Genomic DNA, 20,816 nt, shown 5'->3' on the forward strand with positions numbered 1-20,816 from the left:
CAATAGCAGAACAATAATCCTCCTCTTAAAGCTGGACATCCTCAGTGGGGTTTCCAGTTCATAAACCCGGGGGAAAACCTTAAAAAAAACCTAAATACACTGGTTTTCTTTGCAGAACAAACTTTGAACTTAGTAGTAGTTGTTGGAATCCAAAATGCAGGGAATTTGCAGAACTTTGGACCTGTAAGCCAAAGCTTAGCTTACAATTAAACACAGGATTTTATCTGAGACCTTGGAAAAGGCTTCCAAACATAAGCGCTAGAAGCAAGAATATGGATTTATAGTTTAAAGCAGAGACACATTAAGCTAAGTAAAGTTTAGAGTTTCAAAGTGTAGTACCGTAAGGTTGTATGGCATAACATGATTGGCTAAGAAAGCTTACATTCTAGCATGAGTCCATAAGACAAAGTATTTAAGGATTGAGTCAAAAGCATAAATATCCTTTTTAGCAGTGTTTTATTGATTAATAAATCCTTAAAAGGTCTTATAACTAGAGGTCTTGTGACCATCTGAGCCATGCAGTGAAGATGTGAGTCAAACTCACCCTTCCTGCCTATGTAGAAATGAAGAAAAATAAATCACACCATCAAAAGCAACTCAGAGGTCTCATCACTAATTCATTAAAAATTCCTTCAAAATACCCACAGCACTAAATCGAAAGTAAAATTATATATAATTGTAGCTCTATCTCTCCCTGCTCCTCCTCATTTCAGTATCAGAGACCCAACGGAAGGCAAGACCTGAGGATATGGTCTGTTCACCAACAACTCTTTGCTTAAGCACCGTCTCAATGAGACTTTCTCCCACAGAAGTCAGCATAGAAAGTTTTGGTCCCACAGGACTTCTGCTGCTCAAATAAGTGACTCAATGCCCCTACTCTGAAGGGCTGCTGTCGAAAAACGGAACAGCACAAAGAGCTGACACATTGCTAGTGGCATTGGAAAGCCTGTTCTACTCTAATCCAACAGCCTAAAATCAGAAATTTATGTTGATATTAGTTCCTTCATCCTCAGAAACCTTTTCCTTCTTTCCATTATTTTATAATAAAATTTGTTCTTCCTAAGTTTTTCAATTTAACAGTAGCAGTTGCTTCTTTTCCCTCTAAATACTTATATAGGTCTGTTGTTTTTAAAATAAAAACTAATGTCTTGCTAAAAATGTCTGAGTGATATTTCCCTGAATTTTTTAAAGTATTTTATTGCAATTTTAGTCACAGTCTTTTACACAGAACCTTTGGTTTCTGTTAATTCACCAAAAAGCTTTAGGCAGTTATTGGACCTGATTCTTGCCTTTCAAAAGACTGCAGTTTAATGGAAAGGTTTTCAAAATAAAAACATAATAATAAAACAAATATATTTCCACTTTGGTTTTACATCTTATTCACTTGTTATTAACGGTTTTTTATTTTTTTAAGTTTTTTGGTTTATTTTACTAGACAGTTAAAGGTGGAGGAAAACTGATGCTCTTTGGCTTGCTGTATTTTCCTTCATGAGAATTTAAGCATAACATCATGTTGAACAGGATGAAGAAGAAATTACAGGGATAATTCAAATTAATAAAATGTACAAAGCCCATGGTCAACATCCACAATGACAGCCCTGACTTTTTTAGAGGATCACTATTTTTCCTTCTATGCTAACATGCAAATTAAGAGAGTTCAGAAAGGTTAAAGGTTGTCTGTCTCTTTTCACACACACCAGCAAAAAAGCAATTCTCAGCTCAGCTGCTAGCTCAGCAGTGGAAAAGGGTTAAGAATATCAGTGAGTCACTGACACTCTAAAATATAAAGCACCATCACAGCTAACTACCATATGCTGTAACGAAAGTAGAATGAAAGCTTTGATACATAAATTATATCCGCAGGATATTTCTAATACAGACATCAGAGGCTTTTAATTCACAAAGCTGTCTGAATTCTATATGCTGATGCATTTCATGTTCAAATTAGTAGTGATGAAATCATCCCATGGTTACTCATGATGCTATGTTAATCTTTCTTTGGAAGTTACATTTTCAATCAAAGATAAAGAATTTAATTAAAATTTTTATCTTCAGTGATGTTTTTTAATTTTGTAATGCTGGAATAAACTTACATAAGTTACTATTATAAGCTCCATTTAAGTCCCTACAGAGCCTCACTTAGAGTGTATTTGAAATTAATGTAGCATGATGCCCCAGGTTGACTACTGCAGTAGAACACTGTTTTCTTCTCATACCTGTACTTTCCACACAGGCCACACTGCTTATACCCTTCCATTAAATACCACACCTATACTGGAAGCAATGCAAACCACACAAATATTTGAATACCACATTGGTATCTCAAGATCCCTGAACAAATACACTGCAGCATTCACTGAAAGTTCCAAGGGTGGCCTTTGCAAAGCAGTGGATTGCTGTTCCTGAATGGAAGCAGTTCATATCCCTGGCTGGACCATCAGTCTGCCGTAAAAAAGGCAGGATTCAGAGACCTTCTTTCTCTGCCTAGATCTGCAACAGAAACCTTTGTATATGCCTCACTTATTGCATCTCTAAAATACGGAACGGTCCTGACCTGCCTTTCCAAGCCACCACTATTGAAACAAAAATCTCCAAATTTAAGTGGCTTGCATACTACAAACGGCAAAAGGGAATGCTTGCTGTCTTAGGGGTATTCCTACATACAGGCCCATTTTTTATTATTTTCCTGATTTACTAAATTAATCTAATTATGTTCTCTTCCTCAACAGCCCAGTCAGTCTCCTTTTCTCACTCTTACGACTCCTAGGATTCAATCCATCAGTCAGAGACACATGGAGACAACTGGACAAAGGCTCTCTCCAATCCCCCTTCACAGTTCCAAATTGAAGCTTGCAAGATGAAGAAAATGTCCTTTGACCACAAGTTAAATCTCACAGCATCCTTTCTTGGAGCTTCTGCTATGCTGTGGCAAACTCTCCTTCATCAGTTCCACAAGAAATCTGACATTGTGAGCAGCTATGTCCTCCTATCCTGCTTTCATCTGAATCCTTTAAAGTCCCAGATACAAGTTCTATAGGTTTTTTTGGCTTCCAATAGCCAATGGATCTAATCTTGTGACAACTCAACTACCTTTTCATGGTCAAAGTCCCTACTGATAAAAGGCTTCTCTTCCTAGTTCATGAGTTTTGCTTTTCTCCCCCGTTTTGTCTTCTGAATTTCATTCTACCCTACAGTACATGGATTATTATTTCACTTCTTTTAGTATTTTATCCTCATTCTGTACACTGTATATCATTTTCATTTGTCTTCAATTTTGTTCTAATACCTCATAATAGTCCAGATTTCTTTTCCCATCCAACAAATCATCAGCCAGGTTGTCATCCTTGCTCTCCAGCATGGGAAAATTGCCCAGTCTGAAATACATTTCTCCTCTACCTGTCTTGTCTTTTCCTCTATCTTGTTTGGTCATGCTCAAGAATTCATCATCATTTGCTAGCTCTGTTTACCTGAAGTTTCCTACACTGTTTCTTATTTTCCCCTTTAATATGTTTTTAGAGGATACACAGAATGCCACCCTTACCCCTGATTCCTACTGAAACACCATCAACCTTCAAAACTTGGTTTTGGAAAGTCTGTCTCTCAGCTAGTTCCTAATTATACAAACTTATTTCTTCCTCCACACATATTCACAGGTTTTCTTTTCTCCACAGGCAGCCTGAAGTGCTTACTCAGTATCCATTGTTGTCTATGCCCCAGCTTTTGGGCTCAAAATCTGCCAGTGTCGCTGCTACAGAAATCATCCTCTTTGCAGGCTTCAAAGCTAATTGAGTCCTGTCAGCAATTACAGCTGTATTCTGGGTTCATTCAGCAGCCTTGTGTTCAAGCACTGTAACACAAGTGTCAGAAGAGAACTGACATAACTGTATTCATACTCGTAAAGTTGGGAACTCTGTGAATGAACTAGAGTCATTGAGGGCACAATTAGAAAGTCTCAATTTGACAGTCAATGGGAAATATTCAGCTCTTTTTGTCAGGAAAAGCAATGCTTCCAAACCCAGAAAGAAAGAAATACTTTTTGATGCAGTGCCTCAACACCAGGTACAAAATACATTATTTTGTTCCCTACAAAAGATGAAGGATTTGAGCTATTGCCCAGATTACTACCCAGATAAGGATAAAATCCACAATTAATATAATTTAAATCACTGCTTTCTCAAACATGACCAACCACTATGAATCACTTCAGCAGGTGAGGACAAAAGTCAGCATAATTAATGCAACACTTTCTTAGAAGTGGGCTAGAGATTTTGGTGCATAAAAAGATGATAGGAGCTTCTACTGAATTTAAATGTATCCATCAAGCCCACAAACACAGCCTAACTTTTTTACCTCAGCTCTTAGACCATCACAGCTAACAGAAAATGGCAAACTGTTCTAAGGACTTCAAAACTCTGCAGAGGTATTAGAAAGAATTCATGTCATAAAAAAATTCTAATACAATGGCTATTTCAGTGGCTCCTGCAGAGAAAACTGTCAGCACTTTCTCCAGATAAAATCTTTCCCCTAAATAAGAATTCTGATTTATATGAGATAGCTATTTTTTCCTGCTGTTTTTAACAATTGTATGAATGAATAATTGGCAAGAAGTAAGAAAAACAGAAAACCTGTCATTTAATAGAGAGTTTAGCAATGATTAGTTATTGAAGAACAAGATGCATTGACTACGCATCAACATAAACCCCATTTTGTACAAGATATCTGACAAAACAGAATCTCAAACTTCTGTTTATTGTCAGAGGAAGATGATGACTTGGCTTTCACTTGATTTTAGGATTTTCTTTGTAGGCATGAATTCAGAGACCACCAGTATTTAAATTATGCATTAAACAGACAGTTGGATAATTCCAATGCCTGGGTGGCTGGGGTTCTTTATTTTCTTTTTTTTTTTTTTTGGCAGAAATAAAAGAGTCACACTGAACACATTGAGATATACCTTAATTACTGAGAACTATTGAAACATCTGTTTTACTCCTGAATTCCACTACCCAGAAGCACTCCAGGATTACCACTTCAGAGGCATCAGAGCTCTGTGAAACAAAGATGGCAAAACATTAGGATTTGGAACCTAACTGGGAAGTCCTTCTGTTTGTCTGTTCACACCTGAAGTGACACAGAGGTACAAAGACAACGAAGCATAGAAGTCACTAGGCAGATGGATAAAGGCATTCTTTAATTACTCATCTGTGCCATCCTACTTCAGATCAATGAGTTAAAAAATGAATAAACTGTAATAAAAAACCCTGCAGGAAACTTTAAAAAGTAACTTCAGAGGGTTTTTGTCATACTTCCAGTATTCGAAAGTTTAGATGACACCTCATTCCTAGGCAAGTCAGGCAAGCCCAGCTCATTCAAACTTTCATATTTTCGAACAAGGCTGAATCAAATGTCAGATTCTATTCAAAGACTAGGATATTTTCAAGTGAACAAAATAATGCATAATTTTACAGAAGGCATTTCTCTTCCATTTTTATTTAAAGGGATTTCTTTATCAGCACTTGAAACTTTGAATATGGTCTCTGGCTATGAAATTCAAATGAATTAAATTATATGGACCTATTGCTGAATGCAATAGGATACAAATTACCACTACAATTTTTTGTGAATGCTTTGCAGACAAGATGCAAACTCACCTAGTTAATAAGTGTGACTCATATTTCAGAAGAGTGAAGCTATCAATCACTCCCTCAGGATTAATATTTTTCCCTGAAATCTCTTATTATCCATTATCCATTTTTTATCCTTAACTGGTAACAAATAACCCTCAGACTATGCACCCATAACTCCCTTCATACCAGGTTCCCAACATGAATGTTACAGAGCTCACTTTCAACTTCAGTGAGATTCTGCAGGGATTAATGCAAATGCTTGTTTTAGCACTCGTTCCTCAGGTGGTACTTTATTCCAAGTGATCCTAAAGATAAAATATTTTTCATATTGTGCAGCAATTTTACCAAAAGCCTGAACTTTAGTTTAACATATCTGCCAATTACTGAATGACTTCATAAAACAGTTCATATTTATAACACCTGCCTAATATGCACAAGTTTTCTTGTCTACCCCTTTCTCTGTATCTATGCTGCTTTATTTGGCCCACCAGAACAAGACTAAACTTTTTGCCAAGGGTTTTGGGTTAATTTTCAAGTGGACGTCTTGATCCTGCTTTTCTCACAAAAGGACCTTTTACCTACATGGTGATACACTGCCTACTGAAAGGCTGACTAGAAACAGAACACATAACATTTCAGAGAGTCTAAAAAGTATTTCCTTGAAAACTCTACTCTCTCTAACATTTTACCACTTACTAAATGAATACTCCAAACCCAGTTATTAAACACAAATCATCACCCAAAGGAAAAAAAAGGTTAAAATAAAACAGATAAGTATGAAAAAAGAACAAAATGTTGTATTGAAATATGAAAAATTCATGTGAAATATGAATTCAAGAGACAAGCTGTAGTACATTAAGAAAAACAGTCTTATCTAGAAACTACTTGTAAACTGATTTCTTCGAAAAATTATCCTGACTGGGCTGTCTAGAAGGAACATATTGTCATGCAGACAGAAAAACAGCCCATCTGATTGTTCAAAACAAATAGAGAGAAAAGGAGAAAGTAGTGAAACAACGCAGTGAGTTTTGATAGTAACCCAAGTGCTATGTTCAGAACTTTTTTATTTATAGAATCCATCAAGTCAGTGGCAATACATGGCAACCCAGCAGCAATTCTCAAGTGCTGTTGAGTGAAGCATTCTTTGAGGATCTACCAGGTCTTTATGAGCAAGAGCTAAAGTCAGTTTGGGAAAACAGGCAATAATAGTCCAACAAAACAAACAGCAGACTAATTAGGAAGAGTCTTCCACTGCAACGATCCTGGTAACTATTTTAATTCTTTACATTTCAAAGCCCCAACAGAGTCTCTCTTGAAACCAGATAACCCTTCCTTGAAAAGTAGATAATGCAGGCTCATACCTTCAAGAGATATCAATCTTTCTGTGGAGATATGACCAAGAGAGAAACATGAGAAGTTCCCAGACTTAACATTCCCTCCAAAACATATAATGGTGGTAAGTGGATATACATGTCAGTAGGCAAAGAAAAGCTGTTACACAGCTTTCAGGTGAGCCAGGTGTTTGGAAAGATGGATGATGTAGTTTTCTATAGTTGCCAAGACTGAAAGATGTGGTGTTTTGATTTGTACATGAATGACAAGTGTGTAATACAAATGAATTGGCAAGTAGGCAGCAAAAATAGCTTTCAAACAATTCTCGAGAAGCTGTCCCCATGCAGTCTGTCTCACAATGCAGTTGACATAAAACAGTAACTGCAAACACAAGAGAGAAGAAGATGCTTTCAAGCTCTCTGCATTTTAAGCCCCCAGATGCTGCAGCTCAAGAGCCTCTTTGGAGACAAGTTACTCCCCTTTCTGCACCAGTGGAAGCTGGAATGAATGCTGCAGCTTCAAATGAATGTGAATGCTCTTCCAAGATCCACAATCCAGGCCACTGAGCAGAGGACATGTATTTACTTCTGTACATAAGAGAAAACAGAAAGGGAAACAAGGAAAAGGGATGAAAGAGCATAAGGCTGCCAGAAAATAAAGCACCTGTTGCTGCAAAACATTTCCTATATCCTGACACAAACCTGAATAAAAAAATCTTCAGAATTGCCATTATGGTGGACTTTTAATCCATTAGATGAGCTGTGCTGTGGCCTGTCACACAAAAAGCTAACAAGAAATTTACTTACAAATTAAATAACAAAACTGTAATCAAGGAAACCATTATGCATATCTGATAAAGGATCAGATTTGTTTTTCAGCACCTGAAGAGATCCAAAATTTCTCCTATTTTAGATGCATAACATAACCTAGAAAAATAAGATAATAGCTAATCCAGATGAGCTTTACTTTTATTAAAAGGGCACATTGTAATGATCTTGTCTTTATGTATAGAAAATATTATCAAAATCAGATCTGTACCACTGTGTTAAGCTGTAATACATTAGGGAGGTTTTACTCCTGCCATTGGTATTATTCAATAACTTTTATAAAAATTTACTGAATCAATCAAATGCCAAACAGCAACCAGACAAACTCTTACATCGTCCTCTAAACAGTGATAAACTCAATAGGCACCCCACCACCGTCCCAGATTGGGAAATTGTTTTAAAACAGTGATTTGAGGAGACAAATTATTTCTAAATCTGAATTAAATATCTCAGTGAAACTGCTAAAGAAGAGTCCCCAAACCTAGAAAATTAAAGCACTGAGAAACTTTTGAATCTGTCAAAGAGAACATCACGTTTAAGCTATTTCTGCATTCCTCTAGATCTGATTTGATGTACCATTGTGGGGGGGAAGAAGTGTGTCATTGTGAATCGATTTTACAACAGGAGATTTGTTCCTGGAGGCAGGGGAGGGAACGCACTGATAGGTATATCAAGCCAAGAATTAAGCTGACAGTTAAAATTAGAAGTGACATTCCAGGTAATTCCTTTGTGTTAAAACAGTAAGTAAAAAAGTAAAGCTATAGCACTGTAGAAAGAACACAACAGAAAGCAAAAATTCTTCTAACAAGACCTTATTTAAAGCATCCCCAGTCAGCTGGGGGGGGGGGTGTGTGTGAATTGCAGAGTTAATTTATTTTAAAAGCATACATTCACAAATTCAAAAAAATTAAATCAAAACCCTATAGACTAGGAATGCTACATACACCAAACTGCTTGTGTTTTTTCACATCAGTTATTTTCCCTGGTACTGGCAAATGAGCTAATCAGACTGACAGTAGCTCAATAATGAAGGTATGTACACAGGTTACACTTTTGACTATGCTACAAAAACATTATCACCTACATTTGATATTCAGGCATTAGCAAAGATGATGTTCATCACTCCACAGATAAAGTACAGCTTTCTTATAGATTCAACAAGAAAAAAAGGAGCAGGAATTATAGTGCATTATCATTCACAAACAGAAAAGCTAGTGGTCTTAAATTTATTTCCGTAAGTTTCCACAGCAATATGTCCATTACCAAAGAGAGTAAAAAAAATTGTTCTAATTTTGAGATATTAACAAATGACTCCATGGCAATCACAAATATACAATTTGCAGAATTACAAACACCCCTTTAAATGCTAGCAAGCAGAATTCAACAATCCAAAATCTCCTTCAATATTATATATTCTTCTGCCATAATACTATCTCCATCGTGTGTCTACAACCCAAGCTGTGTGATAAGGAAAAATGCTGATAAACTTTCTTCACAAATGTAGTGTTCTTCATCAACATTTATGGATGTCGACTTTTATCTGCCACTTAATTGCTAATGGTTTAGACTTGCAAGAGTATTTTATGACTACTCATATTTGGCACCCCATCTTAACTGTTTAGCAAGTAACAGAATTTCTCACCTCACTGCCTACCTTCTTATCCCTATTTATGCAGATGTAACAGTACCAGGCTGTCACAGGTCCTGGACCAGATATTACATTCAACTAGTTATTCATGTAAGTGGAAGTCTAGCAATATAGTGGTCAGCATTATTTGCATCAGAAGGTGAGAAAAACTATATCGAAAGGCAAATGAAGAATGCAAGCATATAAAGTGAATGAAAATAGTTGCTTATATAACTATTTTCCATTACTTTTTGGAAGTAAAAGATATTTTCAGGCATCATAGAGATCATTGATTTAAATGATGCACAAACTACATGTGCAATTAGTCTAATACATTTAAAGGATGAATATCATAAGTGACAACACAAACTGTAGCAATATACGGCATTCTAAATATACCTCAAGAGCAGAGAAAAACAGGACCAAACTGCATTCTACTCACTGGTCTCCAACAAGTAATATGTTATGCAAATCACCTCTGCAGAGAACTGTACTTTATTCAAGACTGAGCTTCATGAACCAGAGAACTCCACAGAGAACCTCAGGATGGAACACTTCCTAACAAAATATCCTTTTTAACCATTCTTACATTTTCCCCCAATGTGAAAAATGAACCCAAAATTCACTACATGTTACTCACTTTTCACACAACCTTAGGATAAAAAAATTGGAATAGAAACACTGCAAAAATTAAGTGGTTTGAATATTTTTAATTATAAACTGCAAATGTATCTAGTGTATGTATTGTAAAGATAACTCCTTCTGCTTCCTTGGACTGCACACAGTGATGTTCATTTGAAAGCAGGCTATGATTCTCCCCCACACAGCCCCTAAACTTTAATCTCCTGCACAGTGCTTTCAGAAGTAGCAAACAGAATATTTTTAAGGATGCTTAAGACTTCTCATGCTAAGAGATGGAATGTGTGATTAGCTGTAGTCCATAAGAGGATCAGAAGTCATCCTAGCAGACCTGTAAATTGTCACCAGACCCAAAGTCACTAAACACCAATTTCTGAACAGAGAACCAAGTAAGAGAAATACTTGAATTCTTCTTCGGCTTCTTCATGTTAACTTCACCATTCCTTCTCGAGCACTTGCTCTTCCTTTTCTCTCTTTTTTGGAGCTGATAAATGACAGCTCTCCAGGCCACTTCCAAATGCAATGGGGTATAAGAAGATATGTCAGAGCAAGGTACACTCTGCCTTTAATCTCCACATCTGTGTGTTTGTAAGAGCAGCAGAAATAGGCCCTTAAAATGTAGCAGAGGTATATAGAGGATATCATGTTTGAGGAAAAACAAAGGAAAAAACCCCAGACAACAGCCATAGAAATAAATATGATTGGTTTTTTATCTCCCAGAGAAGTTTCTTCTCGTATTCCCTTGCTACCATTAAGTCACTGGACATAAAAGGTAGAAGGACACTTCTCATTAAAGAGTTGTTTCATCTCTGAACTCTCGACCATCATCAAGGGAAACCTACACAGCATTTCTCAAATCCAAGCTTTGGAATGGAGGATGCAGTTTTACAAGGAACTAAACTGACATAATGGCAAAAATTCATAACTCTGCTAGATACCAAATACATCCAATTGGCCTTAAAATAAAAATTATGGGCCACATATGATCTCTTCCCTCCAGTCAATTCCTCACGTTCCACCAGCTATAAACTGCCTGACCCTTGGGAGGCAAATGCTTTCACATCTCTTCACTCCAACAAGAATATACTGTCTACTTTTCTTCTGCATGCCCTCCCAGGAGCTACCTTCTGTTTCTGAGATGGAAAATTGACCTCTATTTAACACTTAGAAACAGTCTTCACCTTCTATGTAATTTTGAATACTGATATTTTGATTTCCTTAACAAAGGCTTTTGTGATCAAGAACGTGTCATGTGTCAGCTGTGTCACATGGTCTAATAAACCCCACAGCCTCCAGCTACTGATCTTTATTGTGTTCTTCCATCCGATACATGACAACTATCATTGTTCAATGTAAAACAAACCAAAAGAAAAAAGGAGTAATGAGCCCACAGAAAAAAAAATTTAGGAAAGGTATTTTTACTAATTAGGAAAGAAAGATCAATAGGTGAATACGTGCGAGTAAGGAAGGCACCTATTTGTTTGAGTGGGGACACCAGTGCATGTTTAAATTCAAACTACATTTCACTATTAAAAGTGCAGTTTCCAAAGGTACCTTTTCAAAGGTACCTAGCGAAGAGTAACACTGGGGTTTCTAATCTATTTAACAGAATTCTTTTTTTAAATTTTAAATTATTTTTAAATAACGATGAGTAAATACATTAAAGCAAACTTTTATCTGTACTTAGACCTATTGCACCTTGTCTGTGTAAATCTTTTCTTTCTACATTTTCCAAAAATCAAAGTATATTTAAAAAGGAAACCACAAAATTCAGTCCCAAACTGAAAGCCCCAGATATGCAATCTCTGTTTGAAGCCATGAGCATGAAGAACAAGTGTCCAGCTGCAAAAACTACCAGTCTTCTGGATTCTCAAAAATTTAAGTATCACCTTCTACATTCAAAGCAAAATGAGTACAGCCATTATAAAGTTAGATTATTGAAATGCAATGAATCCAGAAATTGTTGATCATAGCATCAACAAGCCCTAAATATTTCTTCATTTACATCTAAATTCTATTTTGATATATTTCACTTGCCTCAAATACAGTGTCTGATACTGAAGTCTAAAGGAGCACATGTTGGCTATAAACAGCAAACATAAAATTTATTGTTAAATTTGTGGTAAGTGAAAAGCTCTAAAATATGCCTTAAAATACATATCCTTCATCAAATACTAAGGGTATTTCACAGGCCACCTCTAGCTATTATGCATGACATTAATATCAGGTTTTACCACCACCAAGACCGATGTCTCAATTTGCTTTGAAATTTGTTCCAATATTCTATTATTCAAAAAATGGTACACAATAAAGAGAGCAGGCAAGAATAAAATATTTTGAAATCTTTGCTATCGTCTAGAGAAACAGTATTGCTTATTCCTCCAGTCATGTCAGTGTCTGACAAAAATTCAAACTCTTAATTTCCTAACCAGACTACTCTGACAGAACCACATTTACATCACAACAGAAGCCAGAAAATTAAAATTTTTAAAAGCCTAAATAAATAAACTACACAATAATTGCTGCATCTGTGCAAAGATCCACATAGCACTGTGTGAATTTATGACAGCAAGCAAAGGAAAATAAACATGGAATTCTTTAAGAACAGGGCAAGCTCATAATCATGCTCCTCTAAAACACCGCCAAGCTTCTGCTAGGCCTATTCAGGGACTTTTCTGAACAAATGGGCAATTCTGTTTAATGAATTTGTATCAATTCCTTCAGCATAATGCATTTGTGAATGTATTCATTTTTTCTCTTTTTTTATAACTTGCTCAATTTTTTTCCTGAAATTACCTTGGCCTTTATTTTAAATAACCTCCTACAAAAGACATTCTTCTAGTTTGCTGTACTCACACAGCAATAACAAAAGAAAACAAAATAAAACCCCCAGCAAAAATTCTTTGAAAACACCTGGAAATATGCAGAAAGCACGCCACACACAGATAGGTTTCAGGAAAGCAAAAAGCCAATATGGATCACTTCTGAGTTCTTGCAAAATTATAAGTCCTATCATTTTCACCTCTGAGAATTTGAGTTTGGCTAAAAAACACATATTTAACTGTTGCAAGAATGCTATCCTAATTTAAGTGTTTTAAGCCTGAGACACAATGGCTAAGTAATGTTGTGCAACCATATCTGGAGAGACCAGTTCTACAGACAAAAGCTCATCCTCAAGGAAAAGATTCTGTACAATGTTCTGATACACAGCCTCAATGGCCCATGCATTTGAAGAATATAAGTAAGAAGTTACAGTTTGCTGACAAAACTATATATAAGTAAACACTGAGTTAATATTTACTGCAGACTATGCAAAATTAGGTTAAACTTATCTCACCATAAATGTGGACTGCGACAAATCACAACCACATCTGTTTTGTGACAAAAAGAAACAAAGCAACAATTTCAAAAATGTCAACATTTTAGCATTCAGTTTTGGGTTTGTTAGGTTCTTGGTTCATACTGCACTTGGAGGTCTTTTGATAAAATACTCTAAAATCCCACAGGCAACAAAGTGATTTTACTGCATGATCATGAGCAAGTTAAGGTTAAATAGCTGCTATCTAGCCCTTCAGCCTTTTACTTCATCAGTCATAAAAAGACAGCTTACAGTTTCTGAAACAACTAAGTCAAATGCTGAACTACAGATAACAGCAACTAAGTTTCCCCAAAGATTTTTCAGCATAAAATTAAAACACATTCATTACTATTATTAAAAGAAGAGTGCAGCTGAAAGCACTGGATTAAAGATGGTGAAGCAGTACAGTGTTCTGGAAATGTCAATGTTTATTGCAACATAACCACTTGGAAACCCTTTACAGAGCCAACTATAACCTTCATATGGGCTTCATATTCCAACTTGAAGCTAGAATTATAGGTCTAAAAAAAGAGAATATAAAACTAAAAGGTCATAGTTTTAGCACTGTTCTCAAACAGCAAATAAAAAACATTCCAGACTACATTATAAATGACTAAGGAAAATTTTAGCCATAGTACCCCCTCCCTAAAACCAAACACCAACTCCCCATAAAAGCCACAGACAACCACTTTTTTCTTTACAGACATCAAAACACACACTAATCTTGTTTCAAAATCTGCTCCCATCTATGTAGTGCTTGTGAACACATGGATATACATCCACAAAACACTACAAACACACATGCACACATCCCCCTGCAAATAGATATATGTACAATGCTAACACAGTGTCACACATTTGTTCCTTTGTGGTTTTAATGAGTTTTCCTGTGCCATGCTGCCAAATCCTTCCAGACTTTCACAAGCAGTTTGCACACAGAGACACTTAGTGAGCAGCAAAGTGTATGTTCTCAATCTAAAATAAATAGAACATTATTTCTCCTGCTTCCATTTACTAGTTTTGTTTTCCATCTAGAGCAAAACAGAAAAATGCTTCTCCAAAAAAAACCCCATCTATAAACAGTTCTTTCATTTAGCAGCTTCATCACTGCTCTGGCATTTAGCCACCCTCAAAAAAGCATTTATTGCTTCATACACCATCTCATTGTAAGTTCTGTGCCTAAACATTGAATGAAATATTAGATATTCCCCAGGAAACTGATCAAAATGACACAGCATAAATGGCAACTAGCAATCTAGGGTACAATAAAACAACAGCACATTAAAGAATTAGTACAATATTTATACTTAGTTGCATAGAAACCCTGTGAAGCTACTTACATCATTGACTTCTGTACCCACTACATCCATCATATTACTAATAATTTAAATGTCAAAGCAACTAACAGTGACTTTTCAGTGTTACAGAAGGATATGTTTATCATACCGAGACGCTGCAACGTGTAATCATATTTGATAAGGAGAAGAACCCACCAGCTGAACATTTCAAAGTAATACACATGAATAATATATTTTGCTTTGTCACATCTACCCCAGCTACACTTTAGGACATTGTGAGCTTGCAGACAACCTGGTAAAATTACACGGTTGACACTGTAACATCGCTACACATGCATTTTCATTTCTCTTGGTAAAACACCACTAAATCTCCACCAGCCAGGACACGGAGATGAATGACCTCATATCTGTGTTGTCAGGGGACCAAAGGAACACCATTCCCAACTGGTCCTGGATTTCTACTCAGAGTGGGAATAAAAACCATTTCCTTCTCCTCTGGAATTTGAAGGAAAAAAGTGTATTTTCTCCCTTTACTGGAACCCCTAAATATTTCTTCCAAATTCCTGGTTTAGGGAAGCTTGCAGGTACCAGCTCTCTCTAGTCACTGAGTACCTTAGGCTTGAAGCCCTGTTTCCCTAAGTCTTCACAGGCCATTAGTCCTAGACCCTCTACTGCCTTCATCTTTCTGGAGTTTGAGGCAAAACGGAGGATAAAGCTGTGCAATGTTGATTTTGTCAATCCAGTCCTGAACTCAAAAAACTTTAGAGGAAGCAACAGCTTCCACTAAGTTGATTCTTGTCGTTACCACTTTGCTGTGGACTTCAAACTAAAACAAAATTAGATAACTATATTTGACATTTGGTAAATGTTGCAGTGAGTGTGTTTTATTATGTATTATTATTCCAAATGGTTTATTCTGTTTCCCCCATACAGTTGGTTTATCCTTAACCTGTATCCTCCCAGCTCCCCTATCCACCAGGTTATCCTGAACCAGCCTCTTTGCCCAGAATGTTTGATGTTCCTCCTCCCTACAGCTGTCAACCCCTCCTCATACCTACCACTTTTTCCAGAGACTTCCCTGTCATTTTTATATCCTCCAAAGCCCCCTTGGTTTGTTGGATCTGTTCCCAGCCCCTTGGTTTGTAAATTGTGAATCTCACCTTATGCTCCTCCCCAATTTTCCCCCTACTGGCTAAAGTTTTGTACCCTCTCCTTGAACCTCCCCTGTTTAAAAAACCCTTGAACATCCTGAATTTCTGTTTTCTGTCCCTGGACTTTCCTGAGAATAAAACTCTCTGGAACCCATACAGAAGACCTCTTCCTTGTTGTTACCTCTGCCCAGAGGAGGTAACAAAGCTGTTACGGAGGATTACAAAGCTGTGCTGTAGAGCTTTCTCCCCCAGCTAAGCTGAACTCTGAATATTCAACTTTTGGGATTCACCCCACTCCTTGGTAAGTGGAGCTTACCAAGTGCTGTGGAGCTAGCAGGGTTGAGACTAGCACTGTGTCACATAAAAACCTATAAAAATAAAAAATGAGCTATCTATAATTCTGTTCAGATGCTCTCATCTCTAATTTTCTTTCTCCTGCAGGAGATATGTACTCATGACCTATACCAAGAAAAAGAAAGGCTTGACAGCCACACGAGTCTCATCTTCTTGCACAAGACCACCTCAGCATCATTCTGGGCATGTGAAAAACAAGACTGTCTAAATACACAAGACTTGTGGACAGGGATCCTGAGCAGAGATGTTCATGAAGAGACCAGGAGGAGGGGAAGGAATGGCCATAAAAGCAGTAAGGATAAAACTCAGCAAGTGTTTCAATACACAGAAGATACTTAAAAGATCTGATTCCAAGTGTCATTTCCAGAGACAGTGAAGCACTTCAGGAGGGCTTCTTTATTTCATTTTTTTTAACATCAATAAACCAAAGAAGTGAAACCAAAATTAGGACTTTAAGTTTTCTTAAGCTGGTAGCTGTAATTTCTCTCTAAGGGCCCAATATAAATGCAGTAATTTCTGAGGAAGAGAAAATGAAATTCAGCTTCTTCCAACTATCTTTCTCATAATTGCTAGGGATATGCACAACCAGTCTTCGTTAATTCTTTACCACAGAACTTCTCTTCAGGTAAGTTTCTCACACAAGGAAGCCCTGAAGTACAAGAATCAGCTTTCCAGAACATCTTATCCACGTCAATATAAGAACTACAGCTACCATTTAACCTTTTTTGCTGTGTATAAATTGAAACATATTGGGCATTTCCTTACATGCAGCTAGCTTTTAATTCAGGAAACTGGCTAGGAATGTTAAGCAGCAGTATCATGTCCAGAAAGTTACATACACACAATCTAAATTTGCAAGGCTGACTTTCATGCTCTTTCCATCAGTAGGAATAATATTGGTATTCCAGCTCTGAAAAAGGAAACCACTGGAACCATATGTGCTCATAAGAAACACACATGCCATAAACGCCCTCCCTTCAACCCTCTGTTTTGTTTTGCTTTGGTTTTTTTTTTTTTAAATGAGTGCTTAAACAGGAAATTTGCTTTTAGGAGAAAAAGCAACATTTTTATGCCTAGGTCAATGTGTTATTTTCATCACAGAAACCTGTTGATTTCAGAACACAGACACTCTACAAGAACGCAGCAGAAAAGTCTTCAACAGAAGACCAGAATTTTTTCTATTAAGACATTTCTTATATTAATTTTTTAGCTGTGGAAAATGTAAATCAACTTTTCAATAGTCATATTAATGTAACAGAATGTGTTGTTTTTACTTGGATATCCAAAATAATAATCTTCTTCCATACAAACCTTTTAAAATATATTTTTCTGGTACTTCCTGGCTATGCCATAATAACTACCCCAGATAATTTAATCCCAAATTGTTACATTTCTTGTGTCAGTTTCAAGGTTCTTGTAACAGCTTTTGAATATGTATTATCTGAAATTGAACTTTATACAATATTTTGATTCTACCTCAGTATTTTTAGGGAGGTTTTTTGTTTCCTTCTTTTTTTTTTTTTTTTTTGATGGAACATCTAAAACTGGTTTTTTTCGTGCAGCACTCCAAAAAAGAGTTTCACATAGTTTATCCTCAAGCACCATAATCCATCATGTCTTTAGACCTTATAACAGCCAAACTATAACAGAGACAATGGCAAAGGTGAACTGAAGTCCAGAATGCCAATGATACTAATAGAGTTTTTGCACCATAAGTTGCTCCAGCCATATGGTCTTAAATAGATAATCACTCAATCTCACACTTTAACTCAAAGTTAAAAGAAAAGCTCAAAATTTTTTGAAAATTACTAAGCTTTTAACACTTTTACAAACCCAAATTGCAGACATCAAGTACTGTTAATGCATTGCTAAGATAGGTGAAGATAGAAAGGCTAGATTCAAGGTTGATGTGTCTTGGTGTATTTAATTTCCTATTTTAATTTTCTGAAAATCATACTATACTAATCAGTGAATATATTGAAATTGCATTGCCATTATCATTAAAATATTTTTTCCACTGTGGTAAACCAAAATTCTGGAAGGGTTTCCACCTTCACATAAGGGACTAGATGGTGACACAAAAGCATAAGGATACAGGAGGATATAAAGCACAGTAGAGGGACTAAGAAGTCTCCCAGACATTTGCAACTCTTATCACAATTTCAATTCCTATTAAGACATGCTCATGAGACCACAAGGAAAGGAAATGCAAAAGAGAATAAGCCTGTTCATATGACAGTTCTCCCCAGCACTTCTAACTAGCAGAGTGTCTGTGGCTTCCTCCTCTCCCTAGGCTGCTACCAAACACAGCTCACCTGTAGCCCCAGAAAGCAGCACCAACTCTCAAGGTTCACATATTCCCCAGAAACTGCTGCTACTACAACAGCCTATCTTACATCAATGCCACCTGCATTTGAGCCTGACAAATGTCAAATGCAGCAAGCTGGAAAATGTCCAGAAATCCTGCACATTCATTTATAAAATATTTAATTTGGGCTCTCTTTGTTAACCACAGATAATAATTACATAACTACTTGCCCCATTCAGCCTTGATGTAAAGTAATGTAAATGCAGAATGTAAATCTTACCATCTTGCCATCTGTGAAGACATAGAAATGACTTGAAAAGCTGATCTTAATTCAAAGTATAGTAGATGTTGTGAAATATGAGTTCTATGACAAGCTTATCATTAAAACATATGCCCACCCACATCTTACAATTAAAATGAAAACATATCTTCTGCAAATATGAGAGAGTGAAAGCTGGAAGCACACATTATGGGCATGTCCTGAAGTGTGCACATACTCCAGACCTTCAGCTGAAATCATTCTATCTAAGAAGGAACAACATCCCTCCAGCACTTCATGGATCTGCTCTAGTATAAGGCAGCCCTACAACCAGCACCATCAGCACAACTAACAAGGCAGCAAATGGCAGGACTTTGTACAAGCAGCACCACTTTCCAAGGAATTAGTACATGGAGCTGCACCCTTACTGGCAGACAAGGGCAAAGAACAAAGCTTGAGATAAATGCCTCTAGCACTTTCCTGACTCAGGGTAAGTCTTCTTTCACATAATGCTCCAGAGGAGCACAGTAGTTTTACAGAGAGCTGGATCTAACAGAAAGAGTTCCTGGTTTCCTATTGCAATTACTGTCCAGCATCCCAGCACAAAGAGCACAGGATTTAAACAGCCTATTTTAAGTATCCCAGGTTTTCAGCACAGAGACAGGACTTTGCACAGTGCCTGAAGACAGGCTGCCGTGCCCAAGCAACTGCAGGCAGCTGTACCGGGCTCCTTCCAGTTCATCTAGGCTCTCCACAAGCACAGTAGTGCCAAGCACTACTTAAACTTCAAGAGGTCATTCATTACTAATTCTTTGGGTGTAACACAATTTTAGCCTTAAATGAAGCTATTCTGACTATATGAGCCCCTCACTTTGACAGAATGGCTGCGAGTTGATACATGGATATAATTACAACATTTTCATTTTGCCAGGAAAAAGTGGTGTGTTTTACAGAGTAATTGCATTGTGAAATCACCTTTCTATAGTACATAAACTGAAACAAACTGTGCCTAAAATTCAAGACTTAAGTTACTAAAATTGTCATCACTGTCATGGCTGTAATACGGAAAACAGTTTTGCTACTTTGCAAAGGCCATAAAAAGACAGTGTTGTTCTGAAAAATTCTTTATTATGGGTTACACAATAGCACAAGAAGGCAGTAAGAAAACAGCAACAGTTATGTGTTAACATCTTAATTTACCAATAAAATGTTGCTAGGAATAAAAACATCTGAGTAATAGATCAAAAACTGCATTTCCGGCCGATAAGCAGTTATCAAAGACCATATTAGGCAAAACGTGAAAAGATAAGTAAAAGGTCCCACTTGGCATTTCTGCTCTGGGTTAAATAACTTGATATGACTTGGCAAGTAGAAGAAAGTTCTGTCATATTGAGATCATTCTGCTTCTGCATTGCCGGATGCAAACTCCTGTTAAGCCTTTAGGCTCCCTCCATTCTAGGTGTTAATTTTGACCCAGTTCTGGCCTCATTAAATACAAATCCCCAAACACCCTATTTTGCATAAAAAATGTAAGCTGTCACATATAAGGTCAACAAATAAGCTCACTCTCATTTTCAGATTAGTGAGAAATCAGGCTACATTCAGTACCACATGGTGACAGACAATTCTAGGATAAGTCTCTTATTCCCATTTCTGCTCCTCTGTGTTGGGCAAATGAACTGCAGCAGGAGCTAAAAGCTGGAAAGCCAATCTGTCAAAGATGTTTACTTCATGCAGAAACAGTTTAACCACACCCAAGAGCAACAGCCCTCAAGAACATGAAGGTCAAACTTGGGCACTTCCAAGATGAGCCCAGCCTAAAACTCCTGCCAATTTGACAGCACCTCCACAAACACTCAAACCAGACAGAATGCTCACTGAGGCTGACTTCAACTTCTGCGTCCAGAACACAGTCTCAGATCCTGATCCCCAAATTGTGCAGATCAGGAATGCAGCCTGAGCAAAGAGAGAGCCCTCCATCCCTTTCTCTGTCTTCCCATTTGCAGAAGATGGGATGATCAGGGTAAGAGCTTTTC

At 36.9% G+C, this 20,816-nt stretch overlaps 2 protein-coding genes across 3 annotated transcripts in view; both read right to left on the reverse strand.

The window, feature by feature from the left end:
- The window catches only part of INPP4B (inositol polyphosphate-4-phosphatase type II B), a 295,785-nt gene that overhangs the window by 193,318 nt on the left and 81,651 nt on the right, over positions 1–20,816 (reverse strand). The window lies entirely within an intron of this gene.
- The window catches only part of LOC135298731 (uncharacterized), a 96,716-nt gene continuing 82,500 nt past the window's right edge, over positions 6,601–20,816 (reverse strand). For both annotated transcript variants that reach the window (XM_064416581.1, XM_064416576.1), the window contains one exon: positions 6,601–7,546. The gene's annotated coding sequence lies outside the window, so the exon portion shown is untranslated. The remainder of the gene's footprint in view (positions 7,547–20,816) is intronic.

This window comes from Passer domesticus, chromosome 4 (genome assembly GCF_036417665.1).
Source record: "Passer domesticus isolate bPasDom1 chromosome 4, bPasDom1.hap1, whole genome shotgun sequence".
In the NCBI taxonomy this organism is placed as follows: Eukaryota; Metazoa; Chordata; class Aves; order Passeriformes; family Passeridae; genus Passer; species Passer domesticus.